The sequence below is a fragment of the Phyllobates terribilis genome, unplaced genomic scaffold, assembly GCF_046119375.1.
Source record: "Phyllobates terribilis strain yellow unplaced genomic scaffold, ASM4611937v1 Scaffold_2__4_contigs__length_985480577, whole genome shotgun sequence".
Classification (NCBI taxonomy): domain Eukaryota; kingdom Metazoa; phylum Chordata; class Amphibia; order Anura; family Dendrobatidae; genus Phyllobates; species Phyllobates terribilis.
This window is the reverse complement of record NW_027362762.1, coordinates 660,874,870-660,895,222: the sequence shown is the minus strand read 5'-3', so window position 1 is coordinate 660,895,222 and position 20,353 is coordinate 660,874,870.

Sequence of the window (20,353 nt, the reverse complement as noted above, 5' to 3'; positions counted from 1 at the left end):
CCACTTTGTAGGATAAGGACCACGCCTCATTTTTTAAATCTGACCACTGTCACTTTATGAGGTAATTACTCTGGAACGCTGCAACGGATCCTGCTGATTCTGAGAATGTTTTTTTCGAGACATATTGTACTTTATGATAGAGGTAAGGGGGGGGGGGGCAAGGAGCCATAGTGCTTTTCCAGAGCCTTTGTACCACCAGTAACATGGAACCCCCCCTATATTTCCATTAACAGATAATAAATCTAAGTGGGGACTTGCATTTTTGGGTGGATTGAATTGAAGTTTTTATTGGGAACATTTTACATCACATTTAGCCTGCGCTCTACGCTGAGCACTTATATGGGGGTCCCATCTAAATCTTTGAGTGACATGATTCAGATGAAACCCCTGAGGGATCCATTCACTATAATGAGGTTGCAAAGTTAATCAGGACTCCGTCTGGCCTGTGTTCAGTGGTATCCTTCTTTTCAGAAGTGCACAAAACTGTGCACGCCTAAAAAGATGGACACTGTCGGATCATAGATCAGACGGCGTATACAGTGTCTCCGCCTGCCTCATTATAGGAAATCTTCCGCTGGGTGTTCCGTCTGAATCACATACTTCAGAAATTTAAATGGAAACTGCGATGTATCACGCAGGATAAACGTGAGCCGAGCCTTACTGCGATCTCTGGGAGGCAGAATGAACAAATCAACAGCACGTGAAGAATTAGTTTTATTTTTTACGCCATTCCTCGTGCAGTATAAGTGATTAGACGACTTTATTCTTTGGGTCCGTGTGATTACAGCGATACCAGATTTATATTGGGTTTTTATGTTTGGCTGTTGTCACACACTAAAAGACTTTTTTTTTTTGCAAAAACTAGTTTTTGCATCGGCATATTTTGAGAACTATAATTTTTTAAATATTTTTGCCGAAAGAGTCATGTGAGTGCTTATTTTTTTTGGGACGAGTTGATGTTTTTATTGGTACCATTTTCAGGCACATGACAGTTTTTGATCGCTTTCTATTCCTATTTTTGTTAGGCAGAGTGAACAAAAACCATCAATTTAGTAATTATTTTTTTGTTTTTTTTGCCATTACACATGTAGTAACAGTGATAAGATAGCTTTATTTTCGGGTCAGTACGATTACAGCGATTCCACATTTCTATAATTTTTGTTAATGTTTTTGGCGCTTTTACATAATAAAAACTTTTATAGAATAAATAATTATTTTTGCATCGCTTTATTCTGAGAGCTATAACTTTATTATTTTTCCGCTGATGGAGCTGTATGTTCGCTTGTATTTTTAAGGACAAGATGACGTTTTCAGCGATACCATTCTTGTTTACATTCGTCTTTTTGATCGCGTTTTATTAGACTTTTTTCCAGCGGTATGATGAAAAACCATAGTTTGCTACTTTTTGCTTTTCACGTCATTCACTGAAGGGGATAACTAGTGTGACACTTTTATAGATCGGGTTGTTACAGATGCGGTGATACCAAATATGTGTACTTTTTTTTTTATTTACATTTTTTACATAAAAATGTATATTTATTAAAGTAATATATATATATATATATATATATATACAGTGCCTACAAGTAGTATTCAACCCCCTGCAGATTTAGCTGGTTTGATAAGATGCAAATAAGTTAGAGCCTTCAAACTGCAAACGAGAGTAGGTTTTATGAACAGAAGCATAAATCTTACAAACAAAAAAGTTATGTTGCTCAGTTGAATTTTATTAATTTTTAAACATAAAAGTGTGGGTCAATTATTATACAACCCCTATGTTTAATATTTTGTGGAATAACCCTTGTTTGCAATTACAGCTAATAATCGTCTTTTATGAGACCTGATCAGGCCGGCACAGGTCTGTGGAGTTATCTTGGCCCACTCCTCCATGCAGATCTTCTCCAAGTTAGCTAGGTTCTTTGGGTGTCTCATTTGGACTTTATTCTTGAGCTCCTTCCACAAGTTTTCAATTGGGTTAAGGTCAGGAGACTGACTAGGCCACTCCAACACCTTGACTTTTTCCCTCTTGAACCAGGCCTTGGTTTTCTTGGCTGTGTGCTTTGGGTCGTTGTCTTGTTGGAAGATGAAATTACGACCCATCTTAAGATCCTTGATGGAGGAGCGGAAGTTCTTGGCCAAAATCTCCAGGTAGGCCGTGCTATCCATCTTCCCATGGATGCGGACCAGATGGCCAGGCCCCTTGGCAGAGAAACAGCCCCACAGCATGATGTTGCCACCACCATGCTTGACTGTAGGGATGGTATTCTTGGGGTCGTATGCAGTGCCATCCAGTCTCCAAACGTCACGTGTGTGGTTGGCACCAAACATCTCGATCTTGGTCTCATCAGACCATAGAACCTTGAACCAGTCTGTCTCAGAGTCCTCCAAGTGATCATGAGCAAACTGTAGACGAGCCTTGACATGACGCTTTGAAAGTAAAGGTACCTTACGGGCTCGTCTGGAACGGAGACCATTGCGGTGGAGTACGTTACTTATGGTATTGACTGAAACCAATGTCCCCACTGCCATGAGATCTTCCCGGAGCTCCTTCCTTGTTGTCCTTGGGTTAGCCTTGACTCTTCGGACAAGCCTGGCCTCGGCACGGGAGGACACTTTCAAAGGCTGTCCTGGCCGTGGAAGGCTAACAGTAGTTCCATAAGCCTTCCACTTACGGATGATGCTCCCAACAGTGGAGACAGGTAGGCCCAACTCCTTGGAAAGGGTTTTGTACCCCTTGCCAGCCTTGTGACCCTCCACGATCTTGTCTCTGATGGCCTTGGAATGCTCCTTTGTCTTTCCCATGTTGACCATGTCTGAGTGCTGTTCACAAGTTTGGGGAGGGTCTTAAATAGTCATAAAAGGCTGGTAAAAGAGATCTTTAATCCACACATGTGAAGCTCATTATTCTTGGTGCCTGAACTACTTCTTAATACTTTTGGGGGACCAAACAGAATTCTTGTGGTTTGAGGGGTTGAATAATAAATGACACTCTGAATTAACTTTTAACGTTTTTTAAAAAACAAAAAAACAGATACAAAAACAAAATTTGCTGTAGTGCATTTCCCACTTCCAGGCTGATCTACAGTACAAATGTCACAATGCCAAGTTAATTCCGCATGTGTCAACCAGCTAAATCTGCAGGGGGTTGAATACTACTTGTAGGCACTGTATATATATATATATATGTATATACAGTACAGACCAAAAGTTTGGACACACCTTCTCATTTATAGTTATTCTGTATTTTAATGACTATGAAAATTGTACATTCACACTGAAGGCATCAAAACTACGAATTAACACATGTGGAATTATATACTTAACAAAAAAGTGTGAAACAACTGAAAATATGTTTTATATTCTAGGTTCTTCAAAGTAGCCACCTTTTGCTTTGATGACTGCTTTGCACACTCTTGGAATTCTCTTGATGAGCTTCAAGAGGTAGTCACCGGAAATGGTCTTCCAACAATCTTGAAGGAGTTCCCAGAGATGCTTAGCACTTGTTGGCCCTTTTGCCTTCACTCTGCGGTCCAGCTCACCCCAAACCATCTCGATTGGGTTCAGGTCAGGTGACTGTGGAGGCCAGGTCATCTGGCGTAGCACCCCATCACTCCCTTTCTTGGTCAAATATCCCTTACACAGCCTGGAGGTGTGTTTGGGGTCATTGTCCTGTTGAAAAATAAATGATGGTCCAACTAAACGCAAACCGGATGAAATAGCATGCCGCTGCAAGATGCTGTGGTAGCCATGCTGGTTCAGTATGCCTTCAATTTTGAATAAATCTCCAACAGTGTCACCAGCAAAGCACCCCACACCATCACACCTCCTCCTCCATGCTTCACGGTGGGAACCAGGCATGTAGAGTCCATACGTTCACCTTTTCTGCGTCGCACAAAGACACGGTGGTTGGAACCAAAGATCTCAAATTTGGTCTCATAAGACCAAAGCACAGATTTCCACTGGTCTAATGTCCACTCCTTGTGTTCTTTAGCCCAAACAAGTCTCTTCTGCTTGTTGCCTGTCCTTAGCAGTAGTTTCCTAGCAGCTATTTTACCATGAAGGCCGGCTGCTGTAATAGTGGGGAAGGGTGTAGCCTTCCCTTTGTACTGAGATACGTAAAGGAAGTGTTCCTAAAGTCGGACCTCTCTAACTGTGGTAGACCAAGCTAAGGGGGTTAGCTTTAGTGGTCCAGTTAGTAGAGTAGAGGGGGGACTTAGTGCCTGATCAAGCCTTGAGTAACATAGAGCTTGTTCCTGGCATAAGTCTTTGTGGGCTGCAGTACCTTTAAACAGCCACAAGATGCCACTGTTCTGGGTGCAGATGTCAGGTTGAGTCTGCTAGCAGGGTAACAGACAGTGAGGAGTTAATGCTGTGTGATGACAGTTCACCGAGGGTAGGCACTTTAGGAAAATTCCTGCTTAAGTTTCCAGAAAGCAGGAGGAGTCACTCAGTAAGAGATAGTACAGTGAATCGTTCGGGCAGCCTGAATATAGTGGCTGCTAGGGTAGACGGGAGCTCCATATCCTCTGACAGTGGGATCCCCAGTGTGCAAGTCTCCCTACACAAGAGCTCGAGTCCTGTTAGCCGGCCGGAGAAACTCATCAGAGGTAGTGAGGACCCGGGGCACTTCTAGTCTGCAGGAAGCAGAGGAAGAGGAATAGGACTCCAGGCTAAGATGTGGGGGAGAGATTTGATCCAGATTACTGTCAGTATTACAGAAGAGTCTCTTGGGCTGGAGATAGAGTCACAGAGATGCTTCATTTAAAGAGGGAACCAGGGCTGAAGATGTTGCCAGCGCCTGTGAGAGAGATGATAGCCTGTCGGGCCTTATCCATTATATCTGCCTGTAAATACTGTATATATTCCTCTTCCCCAAGTAAAGTTCAAGCTCTGGTTAAGAACCTCGTGTCCTCTGAATCTATTGCTGCCCTGGTCCCAGAAGAGAAATGCCTGGAGACAGCCACGATCGGATGGCTTGAAGTAAGTGAAGAGCACCACATACACAGCCACACTGCAGAGGCAGGACATGTATTGTCTGTAGGGTGCCATAGCGAGTGGGGACTACAGCTTGCCCATGACTACCTTGCTGGGGCACCTTCCATTTGGCGTAGTCGGCAGGATGCGAGCTCCTCGCATGAAGAAAGCTGGGAAGAGCCGACGCAGAACACTGAAGAGAAGGTGTTGGAAGGCACGCGGCCCAAGATGGCGGCCCGAAGCATGGATTCCAAGATGGTGACAACGGCGGTAAAGTCTGGGAGAAGAACCGCCTATCGTGGGAGTGGACGGCGCCGGAGAGCGCAAAAAGATGTCCAGCCCCTACGAGTTCCGGCCCGAAGAAGGATGGGCCCAGCAGTGAAGATGCGTCCCAGGATGGGACGTCCAGTGAGGAAGAGGGCGCGGCGCAAAGTGAAGTCCGGCCCCGTGAGTATCAGCGCGCACAGAGAAGGGGCGCGGCTGAAAGCGGAGCGCCCGAGAGTGACGAGTGACGCGGCGGTCGCATCAGAAGGCCGGCCCAGGAAGAGGCGAAGCTGGACGCGCAGGACGCGCGTCACCGGTAAGCGACCGGCACCATTTTCTGTCCGGCACGCAAGGGGAAGGAGGTACGGCAGCGGACGTCCTGAGAGGATGGCAGCCCCAGAGCCTGACAACATGTGTGAGTCAAGCGGTGAGGAGGAACTCCTGGAGATTATCACTTCAGGGGCCGCGGCTGGGAGCCGCTCGCCGGCGGGCGCTGCCCGCGAACCGTTGCCCTTACCCCCTGTGGCTGTCCAGTGGGCGTCTAGGCCTGATCCGGAGCTGGGCCTGCTAGTTCACGAGCTTCACGTGTGGTGCTGGAGTCGGATGCCGGAGGAAACGTCCCCCTCGGCTGAGGGAGGAGAACATCCCGGTGGGGCCGGAGCGATAGCTGCAGCGGAGCCTGAGGAAGGTGAGCGGCCCATGCCCCAGCGGTCGGGTACGCCTGCGGGATCTGCCCCAGTAGCTTCTGCGGCAACAGAGGCCCCCAGGCCTTCAGGGGACGGTGCGGAAGGGAAGCCCCCTAAAAGAAAAGCCCCGCGGGAGAATTTCTGGTCGTTGGCCTTGGAGGCCATACACTACCCCTCGGCAGAGCGGAGCGCCGAGCCCGGGAGTCCGAAATGGGCTACCCGTGACCCCCCGATGACCGCGCGAGAACAGCGGCGATGGACCGATACCTTCCTGAGAGGCTGGCTGGAGGGGTCCAATGCGGCAAGAAGGGAGTCAGTGGAGAAAGCTCAGACCCGGGGGTGGGTCATAGAATTTCATATCCGTGAGGGATACGGGTTTCTGGAGGAGGAATGGACCGGGCACGAGATGTTCATGGCCCGCGAAGTAGTAAAGCGGGACTATCTGCCCGACCGTCTCCAATTCCTGCACGTGGGGGACATTGTGCACTTTGTAAAATGTGAGTGCCACAAAGGGTGGTATGCGGCTGCACTCACCCGTCCATATAAGTGGGAGGACGTCCTGGAGAAGGACAGGCAGGTCCTCCGGCGAAGAGCTGAGAGGGAGGCTCGGTAGCGTCGGGCTAGGGAAGCCCCTGGAGGATTCTTGCCCCCTCCCAAGGCTGGCGTCCCACAGGAGGAAGAACCTAGAAACCAGCAGAGGGGAGATGTCGTCGGTAAGGAAGAGGAAGACTTCCTGAGCTGCAGCAGGGCCGACTCTCCCAGTGAGGCGCCTGATGTCGGCTCAGCAGCCAAACACCCAGGAGGGGCTGGAGAAGTGGAGCATGGAGCTGCTAGAGAAACCCAAGCTGGCACTAGTAATGAGGTGCATCATTTCACCGTGACCAGTTACGGCCCTACCCAAGTCGGCTGTGGCAGCGCTACGTCCTCGGACGAGGACCCCGGGCCTAGCAGGTACCCCGACCAGCCGTGGAAGTGGAGGAGGCCACCTTCATCCGCAGCATGGGCTGCCTTCATGAAGGAACGGAAGGAGGCCCGGAAGAAGTGAGATAGTTGGCTGAAAGGTCCGTTGACCTTCTACTTCTTCCTCTACTGGGACCCATCAGCTGTGGTCCTGATTTTGGGACTATTTCCCAATGGGGGCGGAGTGCCCCATGTTGAGTTAAGTTGAAAAAGAAATGGAGGGCAGTTCCCCTACCTCCCTGGCCAGGAAGGCCTTAAGCAGCACCAAAAGTTGTGTGCCTAAGAGAGCTGCTCCTTTTGTTTTTACTTTTAGTTTTATTTTTGTTGCGCTTGTTGTGCCTTTTTCTGCTGGAATTTATAATGCTGAGGCACACCTTGAGGATGGATATCCTCCAAATCTAAGAGACTTGCGGCCTAGCGGGAAGAACCGGTGACCCCCGCTAGGGCCAAGAAGAAAGAGACTCACAGGGTGTTACCTGTGACTGTGTGCCTCAGAATGCAGCCCTCGAAGGAGATTGGGGGCTATTGAGGTGTTGACCTGTCTTAAAAATATGGACATGGACACTGCGTTTCCAGGGTCCTTACCAAGAAGGACAGGTACCTCAGAAAAGTTGATAATGGACTGTCCTGAATTGCTGTTCCGGGGCCCTTAACCGAGAAGGGCCGGTCTGCCATCCAAGAAGATGACCTCAGGACCAGTCGTTTACTAGAATGTTCTAGTAAAATTTAGTAATGTGATATAATGTCATAAGCTGCTGATTTGTGTTTATTGTTTAGTGTGGTCAGGGACGACCAACATTAAAGTGTCGGGGAATGTAATAGTGGAGAAGGGCGTAGCCTTCCCTTTGTACTGAGATAGGTAAAGGAAGTGTTCCTGAAGTCGGACCTCTCTAACTGTGGTAGACCAAGCTAAGGGGGTTAGCTTTAGTGGTCCAGTTAGTAGAGTAGAGGGGGGACTTAGTGCCTGATCAAGCCTTGAGTAACATAGAGCTTGTTCCTGGCATAAGTCTTTGTGGGCTGCAGTACCTTTAAACAGCCACAAGATGCCACTGTTCTGGGTGCAGATGTCAGGTTGAGTCTGCTAGCAGGGTTACAGACAGTGAGGAGTTAGAATCATAGAATCATAGAATCATAGAATGGTAGAGTTGGAAGGGACCTCCTCGGTCATCTGGTCCAACCCCCTGCTCAAAGCAGGATTCACTAGATCATCTCAGATAGATGTCTGTCCAGCCTCTGTTTGAAGACGTCCATTGAAGGGGAACGCACCACCTCTCGTGGCAGCCTGTTCCACTCATTAATCACCCTAACTGTCAAAAAGTTTTTTCTAATATCTAATCTGTGTCTCCTCCCATTTAGTTTCATCCCATTGCTTCTAGTCTTTCCTTGTGCAAATGAGAATAAAGATGATCCTTCTACAATGTGACAGCCCTTGACATATTTGTAGACAGCTATTAAGTCTCCTCTCAGTCTTCTTTTTTGCAAGCTAAACATTCCCAAATCCTGCAACCTTTCCTCATAGGACATGGTTTGCAGACCAGTCACCATTCTGGTCGCTCTTCTCTGAACTTGCTCCAGTTTGTCTATGTCTTTTTTAAAATGTGGTGCCCAAAACTGTACACAGTATTCCAGATGAGGTCTGACCAAAGAGGAGTAAAGACCGATAATGACTTCACGTGATCTAGACTGTATGCTTCTGTTAATACATCCCAGAATTGTATTTGCCTTTTTTGCTGCTGCATCACACTGTTGACTCATGTTCAGTCTATGATCTATTAGTATACCTAAGTCTTTTTCACATGTACTGTTGCTTAGCTCTATTCCTCCCATTCTGTATATGCTTTTTTCATTTTTATTGCCCAGATGTAGTACTTTGCATTTTTCCCTGTTAAAAACGATTCTGTTGGTTGCTGCCCACTGCTCCAGTTTATTTAGGTCTTTTTGAATCCTCTCTCTCTCTTCTCTAGTATTAGCTATCCCTCCTAGCTTTGTGTCATCAGCAAATTTAATCAGTTTACCCTCAATTCCTTCATCTAAATCATTGATAAAGATGTTGAACAATACAGGTCCCAGGACGGAGCCCTGTGGTACCCCACTTGAGACATTCATCCAGCTGGATGTGAAGCCATTTACAACCACCCTTTGAGTCCGATCACTAAGCCAGTTATGAATCCACCTAACAGTTGCCTGGTCCATTGCATACTTGGTCATTTTTTCAATAAGGATGATGTGAGATACTTTGTCAAATGCTTTGCTGAAGTCAAGATATACTATATCTACAGCATTTCCCTGATCCACCCAGTCAGTGATTCTGTCATAGAAGGAAATTAAGTTTGTCTGACATGACTTGTTAGTTACAAACCCATGCTGACTCTGGTTAATCACTTCATTCTTATCCATGTACTTACATACATGTTGTTTAATAATTTGTTCAAAGATCTTTCCTGGTATAGAAGTCAGACTCACCGGCCTATAGTTCCCTGGGTCCACCTTCTTCCCCTTTTTGAAGATAGGAACAACATTTGCTCTTCTCCAGTCTTCTGGGACTTCTCCTGTTCTCCAAGAATTTTCAAAGATTATGGAGAGTGGTTCTAAAATTTCTTCTACAATCTCCTTCAGTACTCTGGGGTGTAATTCATCTGGACCTGGAGACTTGAACTCATTTATGTTAGCTAAATATTCCCTCACAATCTTTCTGTTTACTGATAACTTGGATTCCTCTATTCCTTTAAAAGGACAGTGAAGATCAGTTGATGTTACATTTTCTTTCTGAGAGAAAACAGATGCAAAATAGGAATTAAAAAGTTCGGCCTTCTCAACATCCTCTCTTACCATTTCTCCATTTTCATCCTGTAAAAATCCTATAGCATCTTTGACTTTTCTTTTACTTTTGACATACCCCCAAAATCCTTTTTTATTGCTTTTGACATCTCTTGCAAGCCTTAATTCATTGTCAGCTTTAGCTAACCTGATACGTGCCCTACAGGATCTGCAGACTGCATTATAATCTTCTTTAGATATGCCTCCCTCTTTCCATTTAATAAACATTTCTTTCTTTCTTTTTAGCATGTGTTTAAGTTCTGTGTTCATCCATCCTGGTTTCCTTAAATGCTTCCCATTCTTCCTACTTTTCGGGATTGTTAACGATTGTGCTTTGAGAATCTCATTTTTAAAAATTTCCCATCCTTCCTGGACATTTTTGTCCTTAAGGACATCCAGCCATTGGATCCCTCCTATTCTCTTTCTGAGTCTCTTAAAATCTGCCTTTCTAAAATCTAACCTTGAAGTTTGAGTCTTCACATGTCTTCCTCCTCTAGTTATCCAAAATTCTATAATAGCATGATCGCTGCCTCCTAGGGTCCCAGCCACCTTTACCTCCTCAACCATTTCCTCCCTGTTTATAAGGATTAGATCCAAAGTAGCAGATCCCCTTGTTTTCTCCCCTACCTTTTGGAAGATAAAGTTGTCAGCAAGAGAGGATAAGAATTTGCTTGACCTGTTAGTTTTACTTGAGAGAGATTCCCAACAAATGTCTGGATAGTTGAAATCTCCCATGACCACTACGTCATATTTTTTGGAGAACTTGGTCATTTGATACATAAAGAGTTCATCCATATCTTCAGCTTGCCCAGGTGGCCTGTAGAAATGCCTACAATGGTGTCCTTTCCGTTGTTCTCTCCTTGTATTCTTACCCAAACAGTTTCCACAGAACTCCCAGTCTCTGAAGCTTCAATCTCTGTGCAGATATACGCTTTTCTAACATACAATGCAACACCTCCTCCTCGTTTATCAAGTCTGTTTCTTGCAAATAAGTTGTATCCTTTTAGCCTTTTATTCCAATCATGTGTATCGTCCCACCAAGTTTCAGTGATTCCTATGACATCATATTCCTTTTCCTGCATTAGTAGTTCCAATTCTCCTTGTTTGTTGCCCATGCTTTGTGCATTTGTATAAAAACATTTTAGTTTGTGATTGGTTTCTCTTCCTCCCATATTTTTATTATTTAGATTTTTTTGTCTTTGTTCTTCTTTTCCACTTCCAGTAGCAGAGATCTCAATAGTATTTGTCAGCTGTATGGCTTTTTCTGGCCTTTTGCTTCCCTTCCCACATTGTTCTAGTTTAAAGCTCTTCTGATGAGTGTAGCAAGGCGACTTCCAAATACATGTTTTCCAGTCTTCGTAAGGTGCACCCCATCTCTAGCAAGTAGTCCATCGTATAGGTAATTCATTCCGTGATCCAGAAATCCAAATCCTTGTTGACGGCACCATCGACATAGCCAGTTAATGCTGTGTGATGACAGCTCACCGAGGGTGGGCACTTTAGGAAAATTCCTGCTTACGTTTCCAGAAAGCAGGAGGAGTCACTCAGTAAGAGATAGTACAGTGAATCGTTCGGGCAGCCTGAATATAGTGGCTGCTAGGGTAGACGGGAGCTCCATACCCTCTGACAGTGGGATCCCCAGTGTGCAAGTCTCCCTACACAAGAGCTCGAGTCCTGTTAGCCGGCCGGAGAAACTCATCAGAGGTAGTGAGGACCCGGGGCACTTCTAGTCTGCAGGAAGCAGAGGAAGAGGAATAGGACTCCAAGCTAAGACGTGGGGGAGAGATTGGATCCAGATTACTGTCAGTATTACAGAAGAGTCTCTTGGGCTGGAGATAGAGTCACAGAGATGCTTCATTTAAAGAGGGAACCAGGGCTGAAGATGTTGCCAGCGCCTGTGAGAGAGATGATAGCCCGTCGGGCCTTATCCATTATATCTGCCTGTAAATACTGTATATATTCCTCTTCCCCAAGTAAAGTTCAAGTTCTGGTTAAGAATCTCGTGTCCTCTGAATTTATTGCTGCCCTGGTCCCAGAAGAGAAATGCCTGGAGACAGCCGTGATCGGATGGCTTCAAGTAAGTGAAGGGCACCACATACACAGCCACACTGCAGAGGGAGGACACGTATTGTCTGTAGGGTGCCATAGCGAGTGGGGACTACAGCTCGCCCATGACTACCTCGCTGGGTCACCTTACATTGCACAAAGTCTCCTCTTAACAGTTGTTAAAGAGATGTGTCTGCTGCTAGAACTCTGTGTGGCATTGACCTGGTCTCTAATTTGAGCTGCTGTTACCCTGCGATTTCTGAGGCTGGTGACTTGGATAAACTTATCCTCAGAAGCAGAGGTGACTCTTGGTCTTCCTTTCCTGGGGCGGTCCTCATGTGAGCCAGTTTCTTTGTAGCGCTTGATGGTTTTTGCAACTGCACTTGGGGACACTTTCAAAGTTTGCCCAAATTTTTCGCACTGACTGACCTTCATTTCTTAAAGTAATAATGGCCACTCGTTTTTCTTTACTTAGCTGCTTTTTTCTTGCCATAATACAAATTCTAACAGTCTATTCAGTAGGACTATCAGCTGTGTATCCACCAGACTTCTGCACAACACAACTGATGATCCCAACCCCATTTATATGGCAAGAAATCCCACTTATTAAACCTGACAGGGCACACCTGTGAAGTGAAAACCATTTCCGGTGACTACCTCTTGAAGCTCATCAAGAGAATGCCAAGAGTGTGCAAAGCAGTCATCAAAGCAAAAGGTGGCTACTTTGAAGAACCTAGAATATAAGACATACTTTCAGTTGTTTCACACTTTTTTGTTAAGTATATAATTCCACATGTGTTAATTCATAGTTTTGATGCCTCCAGTGTGAATGTACAATTTTCATAGTCATGAAAATACAGAAAAATCTTTAAATGAGAAGGTGTGTCCAAACTTTTGGTCTGTACTGTATATATATATATATATATATATATTTATATATATATATATATATATATATATATATATATAATTTTTTTATTATTATTTTGTCTTTTTTTTTTTTCTTAGATTTTTTTATTTTTTCTTTACTTAGTCTGTTTATGGGAATTTCACTTTTTTTTTACTTTGTTTGCAGGTATAATGCATTGCAATGTATTACATCTATGCTGAAAGCTTCTTAGACCATGCTCTGAGTGTGGTCTAAGAAGCTCTCCATAGCTTGTAGACCCGGGGGTCGTCATGACAACCCCAGGTCACCATGGCAACGATTGGGCCCCAGCGATGGCGTCGTGGGGGTGCCGATCTAAAGGCAGAGGGAGTTCCCGTCCCTCTGCCTGCCTCCTAAATGTTGTGATCGCTTGCAATCGCAGCAATTAGGGGGTTAACAGCCAGGGGCTGTGCTGGAACCACTTCTGTCAGTTTAGTGCAGGAGCTCAGCCACTGGCATCGCCAAGCTCCTGCTCTGATCGGGTAGGAGGTGCTGATATATCAGCACCTCCTGCACGATCATGCCGTGATCAGTCAGTCAGATTGACTGAACGATCATAGCCCTTTGAGTGCAGGGACCAACGGCATGGGTCCCCGCACTTCCTTCTGTGCCGCTCAGCTATAAAGTCATGACGGTCATAGAACGTCATGGTGCAGGAACTGACACCCGCTGATGATGTGCTATGTCTGTCATTGGTCGTTAAGGGGTTAAACGGATTCTATCAACACAGGATGACTTTTCAAATCAAGTACAGGCACTTGGTGCCCCATGGCGTCGTGAAACATTAAAGTGAACCTTTGCAAATGCTTGTTTTACTCTATCTCCACTTCTCCCCCGCCTCGCTCTTCTTTGATTGACAGCTTTGGATTAAAAGAGCCAGAAAAGGGCAGAGATAGATAGAAAACAGGCAGGTGGGAAGTTGTACTCAAATGTTTCGCCACGACATGGTGCACTGAGCACCTGTACTTGGTTTGAACAGTTATTTTGTACTGACAGAGTCCCTATAACTGCACCTTCCCACCTACTTTTTTTACCTGTATCTTAACCCTCCCTCTTCTTTTAAGGACAGCTCTGGCTTTATAAAGCTAAAGAAGTCTACAGACAAAAGAACAAAGAAAGCCCATGCACATAGGGCATCATCCGATATAGTGAAGGAATAACAATGGTGAAATTGTACCCAGTTTTTAACAACCAGAATCACAATGATGCTGAAAAGATGACAACAAATCCTTACAGTGAAAAGTATCACATCGGAAATTGATGTTTAATTAACTTAAGCTTTTTGAGCCCATTGTTTATGCAAACGTTTAATTGCCATTATTCTCTATGTATATACAGTTAGGTCCAGAAATATTTGGACAGTGACGGAATCTTCGTGATTTGGGCTCTGCATGACACTATTTTGGATCTAAAATGAAACAATTGAGGTGCAATTGAAGTGTAGACTTTCAGGATTAATTGAAGGGGTTAAACAAAAATATCCTGTGAAACATTGATTGAATCTGATGATTGACTTGGCCATTGCAGAATATTCTACTTCTTTGCCTTAAAAAAATCCTGAGTTGCTTTTGCAGTATGTTTTGGGTTATTGTTAGCGATGGGCGAGCACTAAAATGCTCGGGTGCTCGATGCTCGGATCGAGCAAATTGGAATACTCGGGAGCTCGACCCGAGCAATGAGCTCAATGTAAGTCTATGGGAAACTCGAGCATTTTTCTGGCGGCTCCCCCCGGTGGTCTGCAAAGGGCCTAAAAATTGCCCAAATCGATGGGAACAGTGCTCAAATGACAAGGGAACAGCATGAGGAAGACCCTTGGAAGCATTTCTGACCCCCAGGTCACTGCTGTCAACAACGTTGTCAGAGGTATTATGCCACTTTTACGGATTCACAATAAAACATACAAAAACTAAACCAAAATGGATTTTCCTGGGAAATATGTTAAGGAACATCCTTTCCAGGGTAATGACTTGTATATAAGGCAAAATAAATAACCAAAAACAAAAATGCTCCTCCACACCTTGGGCTATGTTCACATGTAGCGTTTTTGATTGTTTTTTGCACTTTTGCATGGCTTTCAACCAAGGCAAATGCATTCACTGGGAAATGTCATTTTAACATTTTACAACCTTATCTGGCCATGTGGTGTGTGACACATCATCAGACACATGCATACAGTGCTGAAAAGAGATGGGAACAGCATGGGGAAGACCCCTGGAAGCATCTCTGACTCCCAGGTCACTGCCTAAAAGTGTGCCCATCATAAGTGATCCTTGGCGCATGCGAAGATGCCTCCCGCCATGCACCTGTCATTGCAGACTTGCAACAATCACCATCCATGTCCTTGTCCCAGTGCAGCGTTCAGTTGTCCCTACCCCATTCCTTGGAATGCAAGCGCAAATATGCAGCCAGCCACCCACCCACCCACAGGCTACAATACTATACTGCCAAATTTTTGACAGCTGCTTGCACTTGAAATGTGGCCTTTTAGGCTCGTGGAGGTGGAAGCTGTCCACAACCTTATGGCGGCGGCGGCCGAGTGTCCATACTCGGTCCCCAGCCTCCACTATTTCTCCCGGTGTCATCTCCACCTTCCACAAGCACGGGTCCTACAACATTACCTGTGCCCTCCCCAGTGCACTTAATGGGAAGGACCACCTAACCACAAACACGTGATCAAGTGAATGTGGCCAGGGACAGTACGGAGCTAGTCCACAGCTTGTCGGTGAGTTGTATTTCACCACAGCCATATTTTTTAGCTTGGTGAAAGGACTGGGATAGAGGGAAACCGTATATACTCCGGCTGTCATTTCTTCGTCACCAGATTCCGCCCATTGTCACACATGACCATGCCTGGCTGTATGTTCAGCGGTGAGAGCCACAGATCAGGCTGCTGTGTTACAGCTTTCAACAACTCTGCAGCACTGGGCGGTTGTCACCTAAGCATTAAGCATGTTGCAGTTGCAAGACAGTGCTGCAGTGCTTTCAGCTTGTGACTGATGTGGTCATTTCGGAGAAGGAGGCCAAACAGGCGGAGGAGGTGCAGGAGCTGACCAATGTGATTACATTGAGTTTACATTGGCAACTCTGGAAGAATGATCCTACTATTTTTTTTATACGTTATTTTTGAAGACAAATGTATTCACTGGGAAATGTCATTTTAACATTTTACAACCTTATCTGGCCATGTGGTGTGTGACACATCATCAGACACATCCAGTTTAATTTATGAAGGAGGGACTCTGAAAGTCACAAAGCCTATTTTTATAGGGCCATCAGGCGGCCCTTACTATTCTTAAAGGGTCAGCAGTCGACCCTTGCTATTGTTAGAGAGCCATCAGCCGGCTATGATTTGTTGTTCCCATTATTAATGAGTGGGTCTCCTATACTGTTATTGCGTATGCAGTGATTGCAAGAGCTGCCAAAAATTTGGAGGTACTCCAATGCCCCTTGCAAGAGACGTAGAGGGTCAGAGAGCCTCCTAAAAACAATGTTCCCATTATTAGGAAGTGGGTCTCCCATAGTGTTTGCCTATGCAGTGACTAGGCATGAGTGAACATTTCAATGTTCGGTTCGGAAAAGTTCGCCGAACAAATTGATATTCGCCGAATTTATTCGCCGAATGTTCGTCGACCATTTCCAAATCCCATAGGAGTCAATGGGGGGACCAAAAAAAATGCATATACAACACCTAGAAACGGGACCAAAATCTGCCAAAACACATCAAATTAGGTGTAGACATCAGGGAAGTGCCATCAATTGACCCAGAGTACAAGTACTATAATTATTATTACTGTGACAGCGACATTTATTCAGTTGCGCTTTACATGTCAAAAGGGGTCACCGACTGGTACAACAGGAGAGAGGACCCTGCCTGAGAGGGCGCACTGTCACGGACGTGGTTTGTGGAACCACTGTGCCACGGACCCCGGAGAGCCTGGAGGGGCGTGACTAAGCGAGCACCGGACTGTTCACTAGAGCCTCTGATGGTGATGTTAGACTTGGCTCCCGATGAACGCCAGGTGCCACAACACAGAGCAACGGACACGCAGCAGCTGGACCCAGTAGGACAGACTAAATGGTGCAGCAGGCAGAGTCTGCATCAGAGTGCAGCAGGCAGAGTCTGTATCAGAGTGCAGCAGGCAGAGTCTGTATCAGGAGTGCAGCCTGCAGAGTCTGTATCAGGAGTGCATCAGGCAGAGTCTGTATCAGAGTGCAGCAGGCAGAGTCTATATCAGAGTGCAACAGGCAGAGTCTGTATCAAAACTGTATCAGGACTTGTACGCAACCTTACACAACTTAGACTGCAGAACAGGAAGGTTCCACTACAGCCAACCCAATAGATGGAAACCCAATCAGGATTCCCCACATTTAAAAAAATTAGTGGCAGACGCCAGCAAAGTGGCATCAATTTCACTACTGTACAGTGTAAATAAGACCCACACCTCTTTCAGTACAGCCAACCCAGGAGATGGAGACCTAACCAGGAGTGTCCACATTGCCCTAAATGAGGGCCTAACACCACCGAAGTGGCATCAATGTCATCAGACTACAAGTAGTTTAACGCAGACCCATACCTGTCCCACTACAGCCAACCCAGTGGATGGAGACACAATCAGAATTCTGCACATTTCCCAAAATTAGGGCCTAAAACCTGCAGCAGCAGCAAGAGCAGACACAGAACCCATATCACAGACTGCAATTTCAAGAGATCAATGCAGCACACTCAAAGCGACAACATTACCTACTCTGTACAGTCTGCAATTGGGGTGCAAAAGTCCTTGGAGACCCATGACTTGTTCATCTTGATGAAAGTTAGGCGGTCTACATTTCAGTGAACAGCCGGGTGCGCTTATCCGTCAAGACACTACCAGCAGCACTGAAGACACGTTCAGAGAGAACGCTGGCTGCCGGGCATGATAAAACCTCCAAGGCGTGAGAAGCGAGCTCAGGCCATTCATCCATTTTTGAAGACAAAAATGTAAAAGGTTCCAAACCTTCATGATGGTATTGATATTGAACTCTAGATACTCCAGCACCATCCTCTCCAGTCATTCACCACGTGTCAGACTTATAATCTGTTGTGCTGGTGCACGAGCTGGTGCAAAAAATGTGTGAAAGGACTCTCAGAAATTGCTTCTGCCACTTACTCTGCTGTTGCTGCTAATGTTTTGGCGTTGACGAACTGACGTGCCGGAGGTTGAAAGACTACAGCTGCGATGCACACTGTGTGCCTCACTGTTATCTTGGGGAAAAGTTCTATTAAGGTTGCTTAAAAGCTTGTTTCGATACTCCAATATAAGCGGGTCCCTTTCCAGGGCAGGAAGCATCTGCCAAAATTGACTCTTATAATGTGGATCTAACAGAGTGGCAACCCAGTAGTCAGCATTATTTAGAATCCTAACTATACGGGGATCATGTTGCAGATAGTGCATCAAGAAGGCACTCATATGTCGGGCTCTTCCAGGAGGTCCAAAGCCAGGCTGTATTCTGGGTTGTGTAACACTGATGCTTGTTTCCTCCGTCCCCTCCTGTCAACCACGTTCAAACGAGAGGGGATGATTATCCTCTTCATCCTCTGACAGCTGCTCGCCCATCACCTCTTCCTCCTCCATTAGTTCCTCGGCTCTTGCACCTTAACTAACAGTTTGCCTGGTATCACCAAACCCCCTCGATCACTGTAATCCACCGTCACTTGGCATCCGCCTGTGTGATGACAGTCTGAAAATTTGAGACATTGGTATCCCTTACGCATCCTCCTCTTCTTCTAGGGTCACCACCTCCTGCCGCAGGTTATTCAAAGTTTGCTCCAGCATGTATATGACCGGAATAGTGATGCTGATGAAGGCATTGTCAGCGCTAACCAGTTTAGTAGCCATTTCAAAACCATGCAGAAGGGTGTACAGGTCCTTAATCTGTTCCCACTCTGCAAACATGATATGCCCCAAGTCCATACTGCGTTGCCCCAAGCTATACATCATGACATACTGCGTAAGAGCTCGTTACTGCTGACACAGTCACTGCAACATGTGCAGAGTGGAATTCCACCACGTCGGCACATCACAGATCAACCTGTTAACTGGCACTGACAAAGACCTCTGTATTGATGCAAGTCGATGACATGAGGGGTGCGAATGGCAGAAGTGAGAACACAGCTTCCGTACTTTGTGAAGCAGCTCATCTAGGCCAGGATAGTGGCGGAGAAATCGCTGTACCACCAGGTTGAGGACGTGAGCCATGCAAGGCATGTGTGCAAGCTTGCCTCGGCCTAGGGCCGCGCTAACAGGTTCGCTCCGTTATCGCACACGGCCTTCCCTGGCTCTAGGTTCAGTGGAGACAGCCATTGCTCAAACTGAGCCTGGAGAGCTGCCCACAACTCTTCACCTGTATGACTGCGATATCCAAGGCATATTAATTTGAAGACTGCCTGATTACGGTGAGCCCTGACTGCACTGTACGGAGGTGGTGTGTATTCGCCCCGCACCCTTGGAACGCGTGTCTCGTTAAGGCAGAGGTTGAGTGCGCAGGTGGAGGCCCTAGAGGAGGTGGAGGACACAGAAGCAGTGGAGGAAGTGGGAAATACAGAGGTTTCTTCTGCAAGCCTTGGGGATTCCAAGATTTGTAGAGCAGCCCCTTCCCCACCTGCCCCCACAGCCACCAGAGTCACCCAGTGCCCAGTCAGCGAGATGTAACGGCCTTGGCCATGCTTACTCATCCAGGTGTCTGTGGTGAAATGCACCCTGGCACACGTAGATTTAGATAAGGAATGGGTGATGTTGTCTGCGACATGCTGGTGTAGCGCAGGCACAGCTTTCTTAGAGATGTAATGGCGACTGGGCAACTGGTACTGGGGGACTGTGACTGCCATCAGTTTACGTAAACCGTCTGTATCTACCAGGCAGAAAGGCAGCATTTCCGTGGCCAACAGATTGGAGATGGTGGAGTTCAACCTCTTAGCTTTGTCATGCGTAGGATGAAACAATCTTTTACGTGACCACAATTGCGGGACCGAGGGCTGGCTAAGGTGCTGAGAGAGGGCGGAGTATGGTGAACCGGAAAAGCTGGTGGAGCGTGAGTGAGGTGCAGATGTTAAGGTGGATTGAGAAACATTCGGTGTACTCGGTGAAACAAACACAGCAGGCGTGTCCGCTTCCGTTACAGCAGGCGGGCTGTCACTCAGCCTGACTGGAGCATTTAAATAACCAGAGTTTCTGCAATGGGAGACCTGCGTGACAATACTTGGCACGGAAACAGAGGAGAAGGAAGAAGAAGTGGATGCGTTTGATGGGGCAGCTGATGGTTGTTGAGGTGCGCTGGTCCACATTTCATCACGGTAAGATTCCCAGCGTAAAGATTTTTGTTTGAGCATGTGAATGTTCATGCATGTAGTAGTCAAATTATTGCAGTTTTTTCCTCTACTGAGTTTTTTATCGCAAAGTTTTCAGATAACGTGAGTTGGCTCATCCTCTGCAGTGACAAAAAAGGCCCATGCTAGGCAACCTTTGTTGCCTCTGAGAGCTGCAGACCCGTAACCGCTGCTGGCCACAGCCACGGTTGTGGCTAAAGATGCAGTGCTCCCCGTGCTTGCATCACTCCATGTCTGCACTATAGGGCGAAATGTAACCTCCTCGTCTTCCTCCTCCACCTCCTCAGATGAGCTACTCGGCTGCGTGCTCTGGGT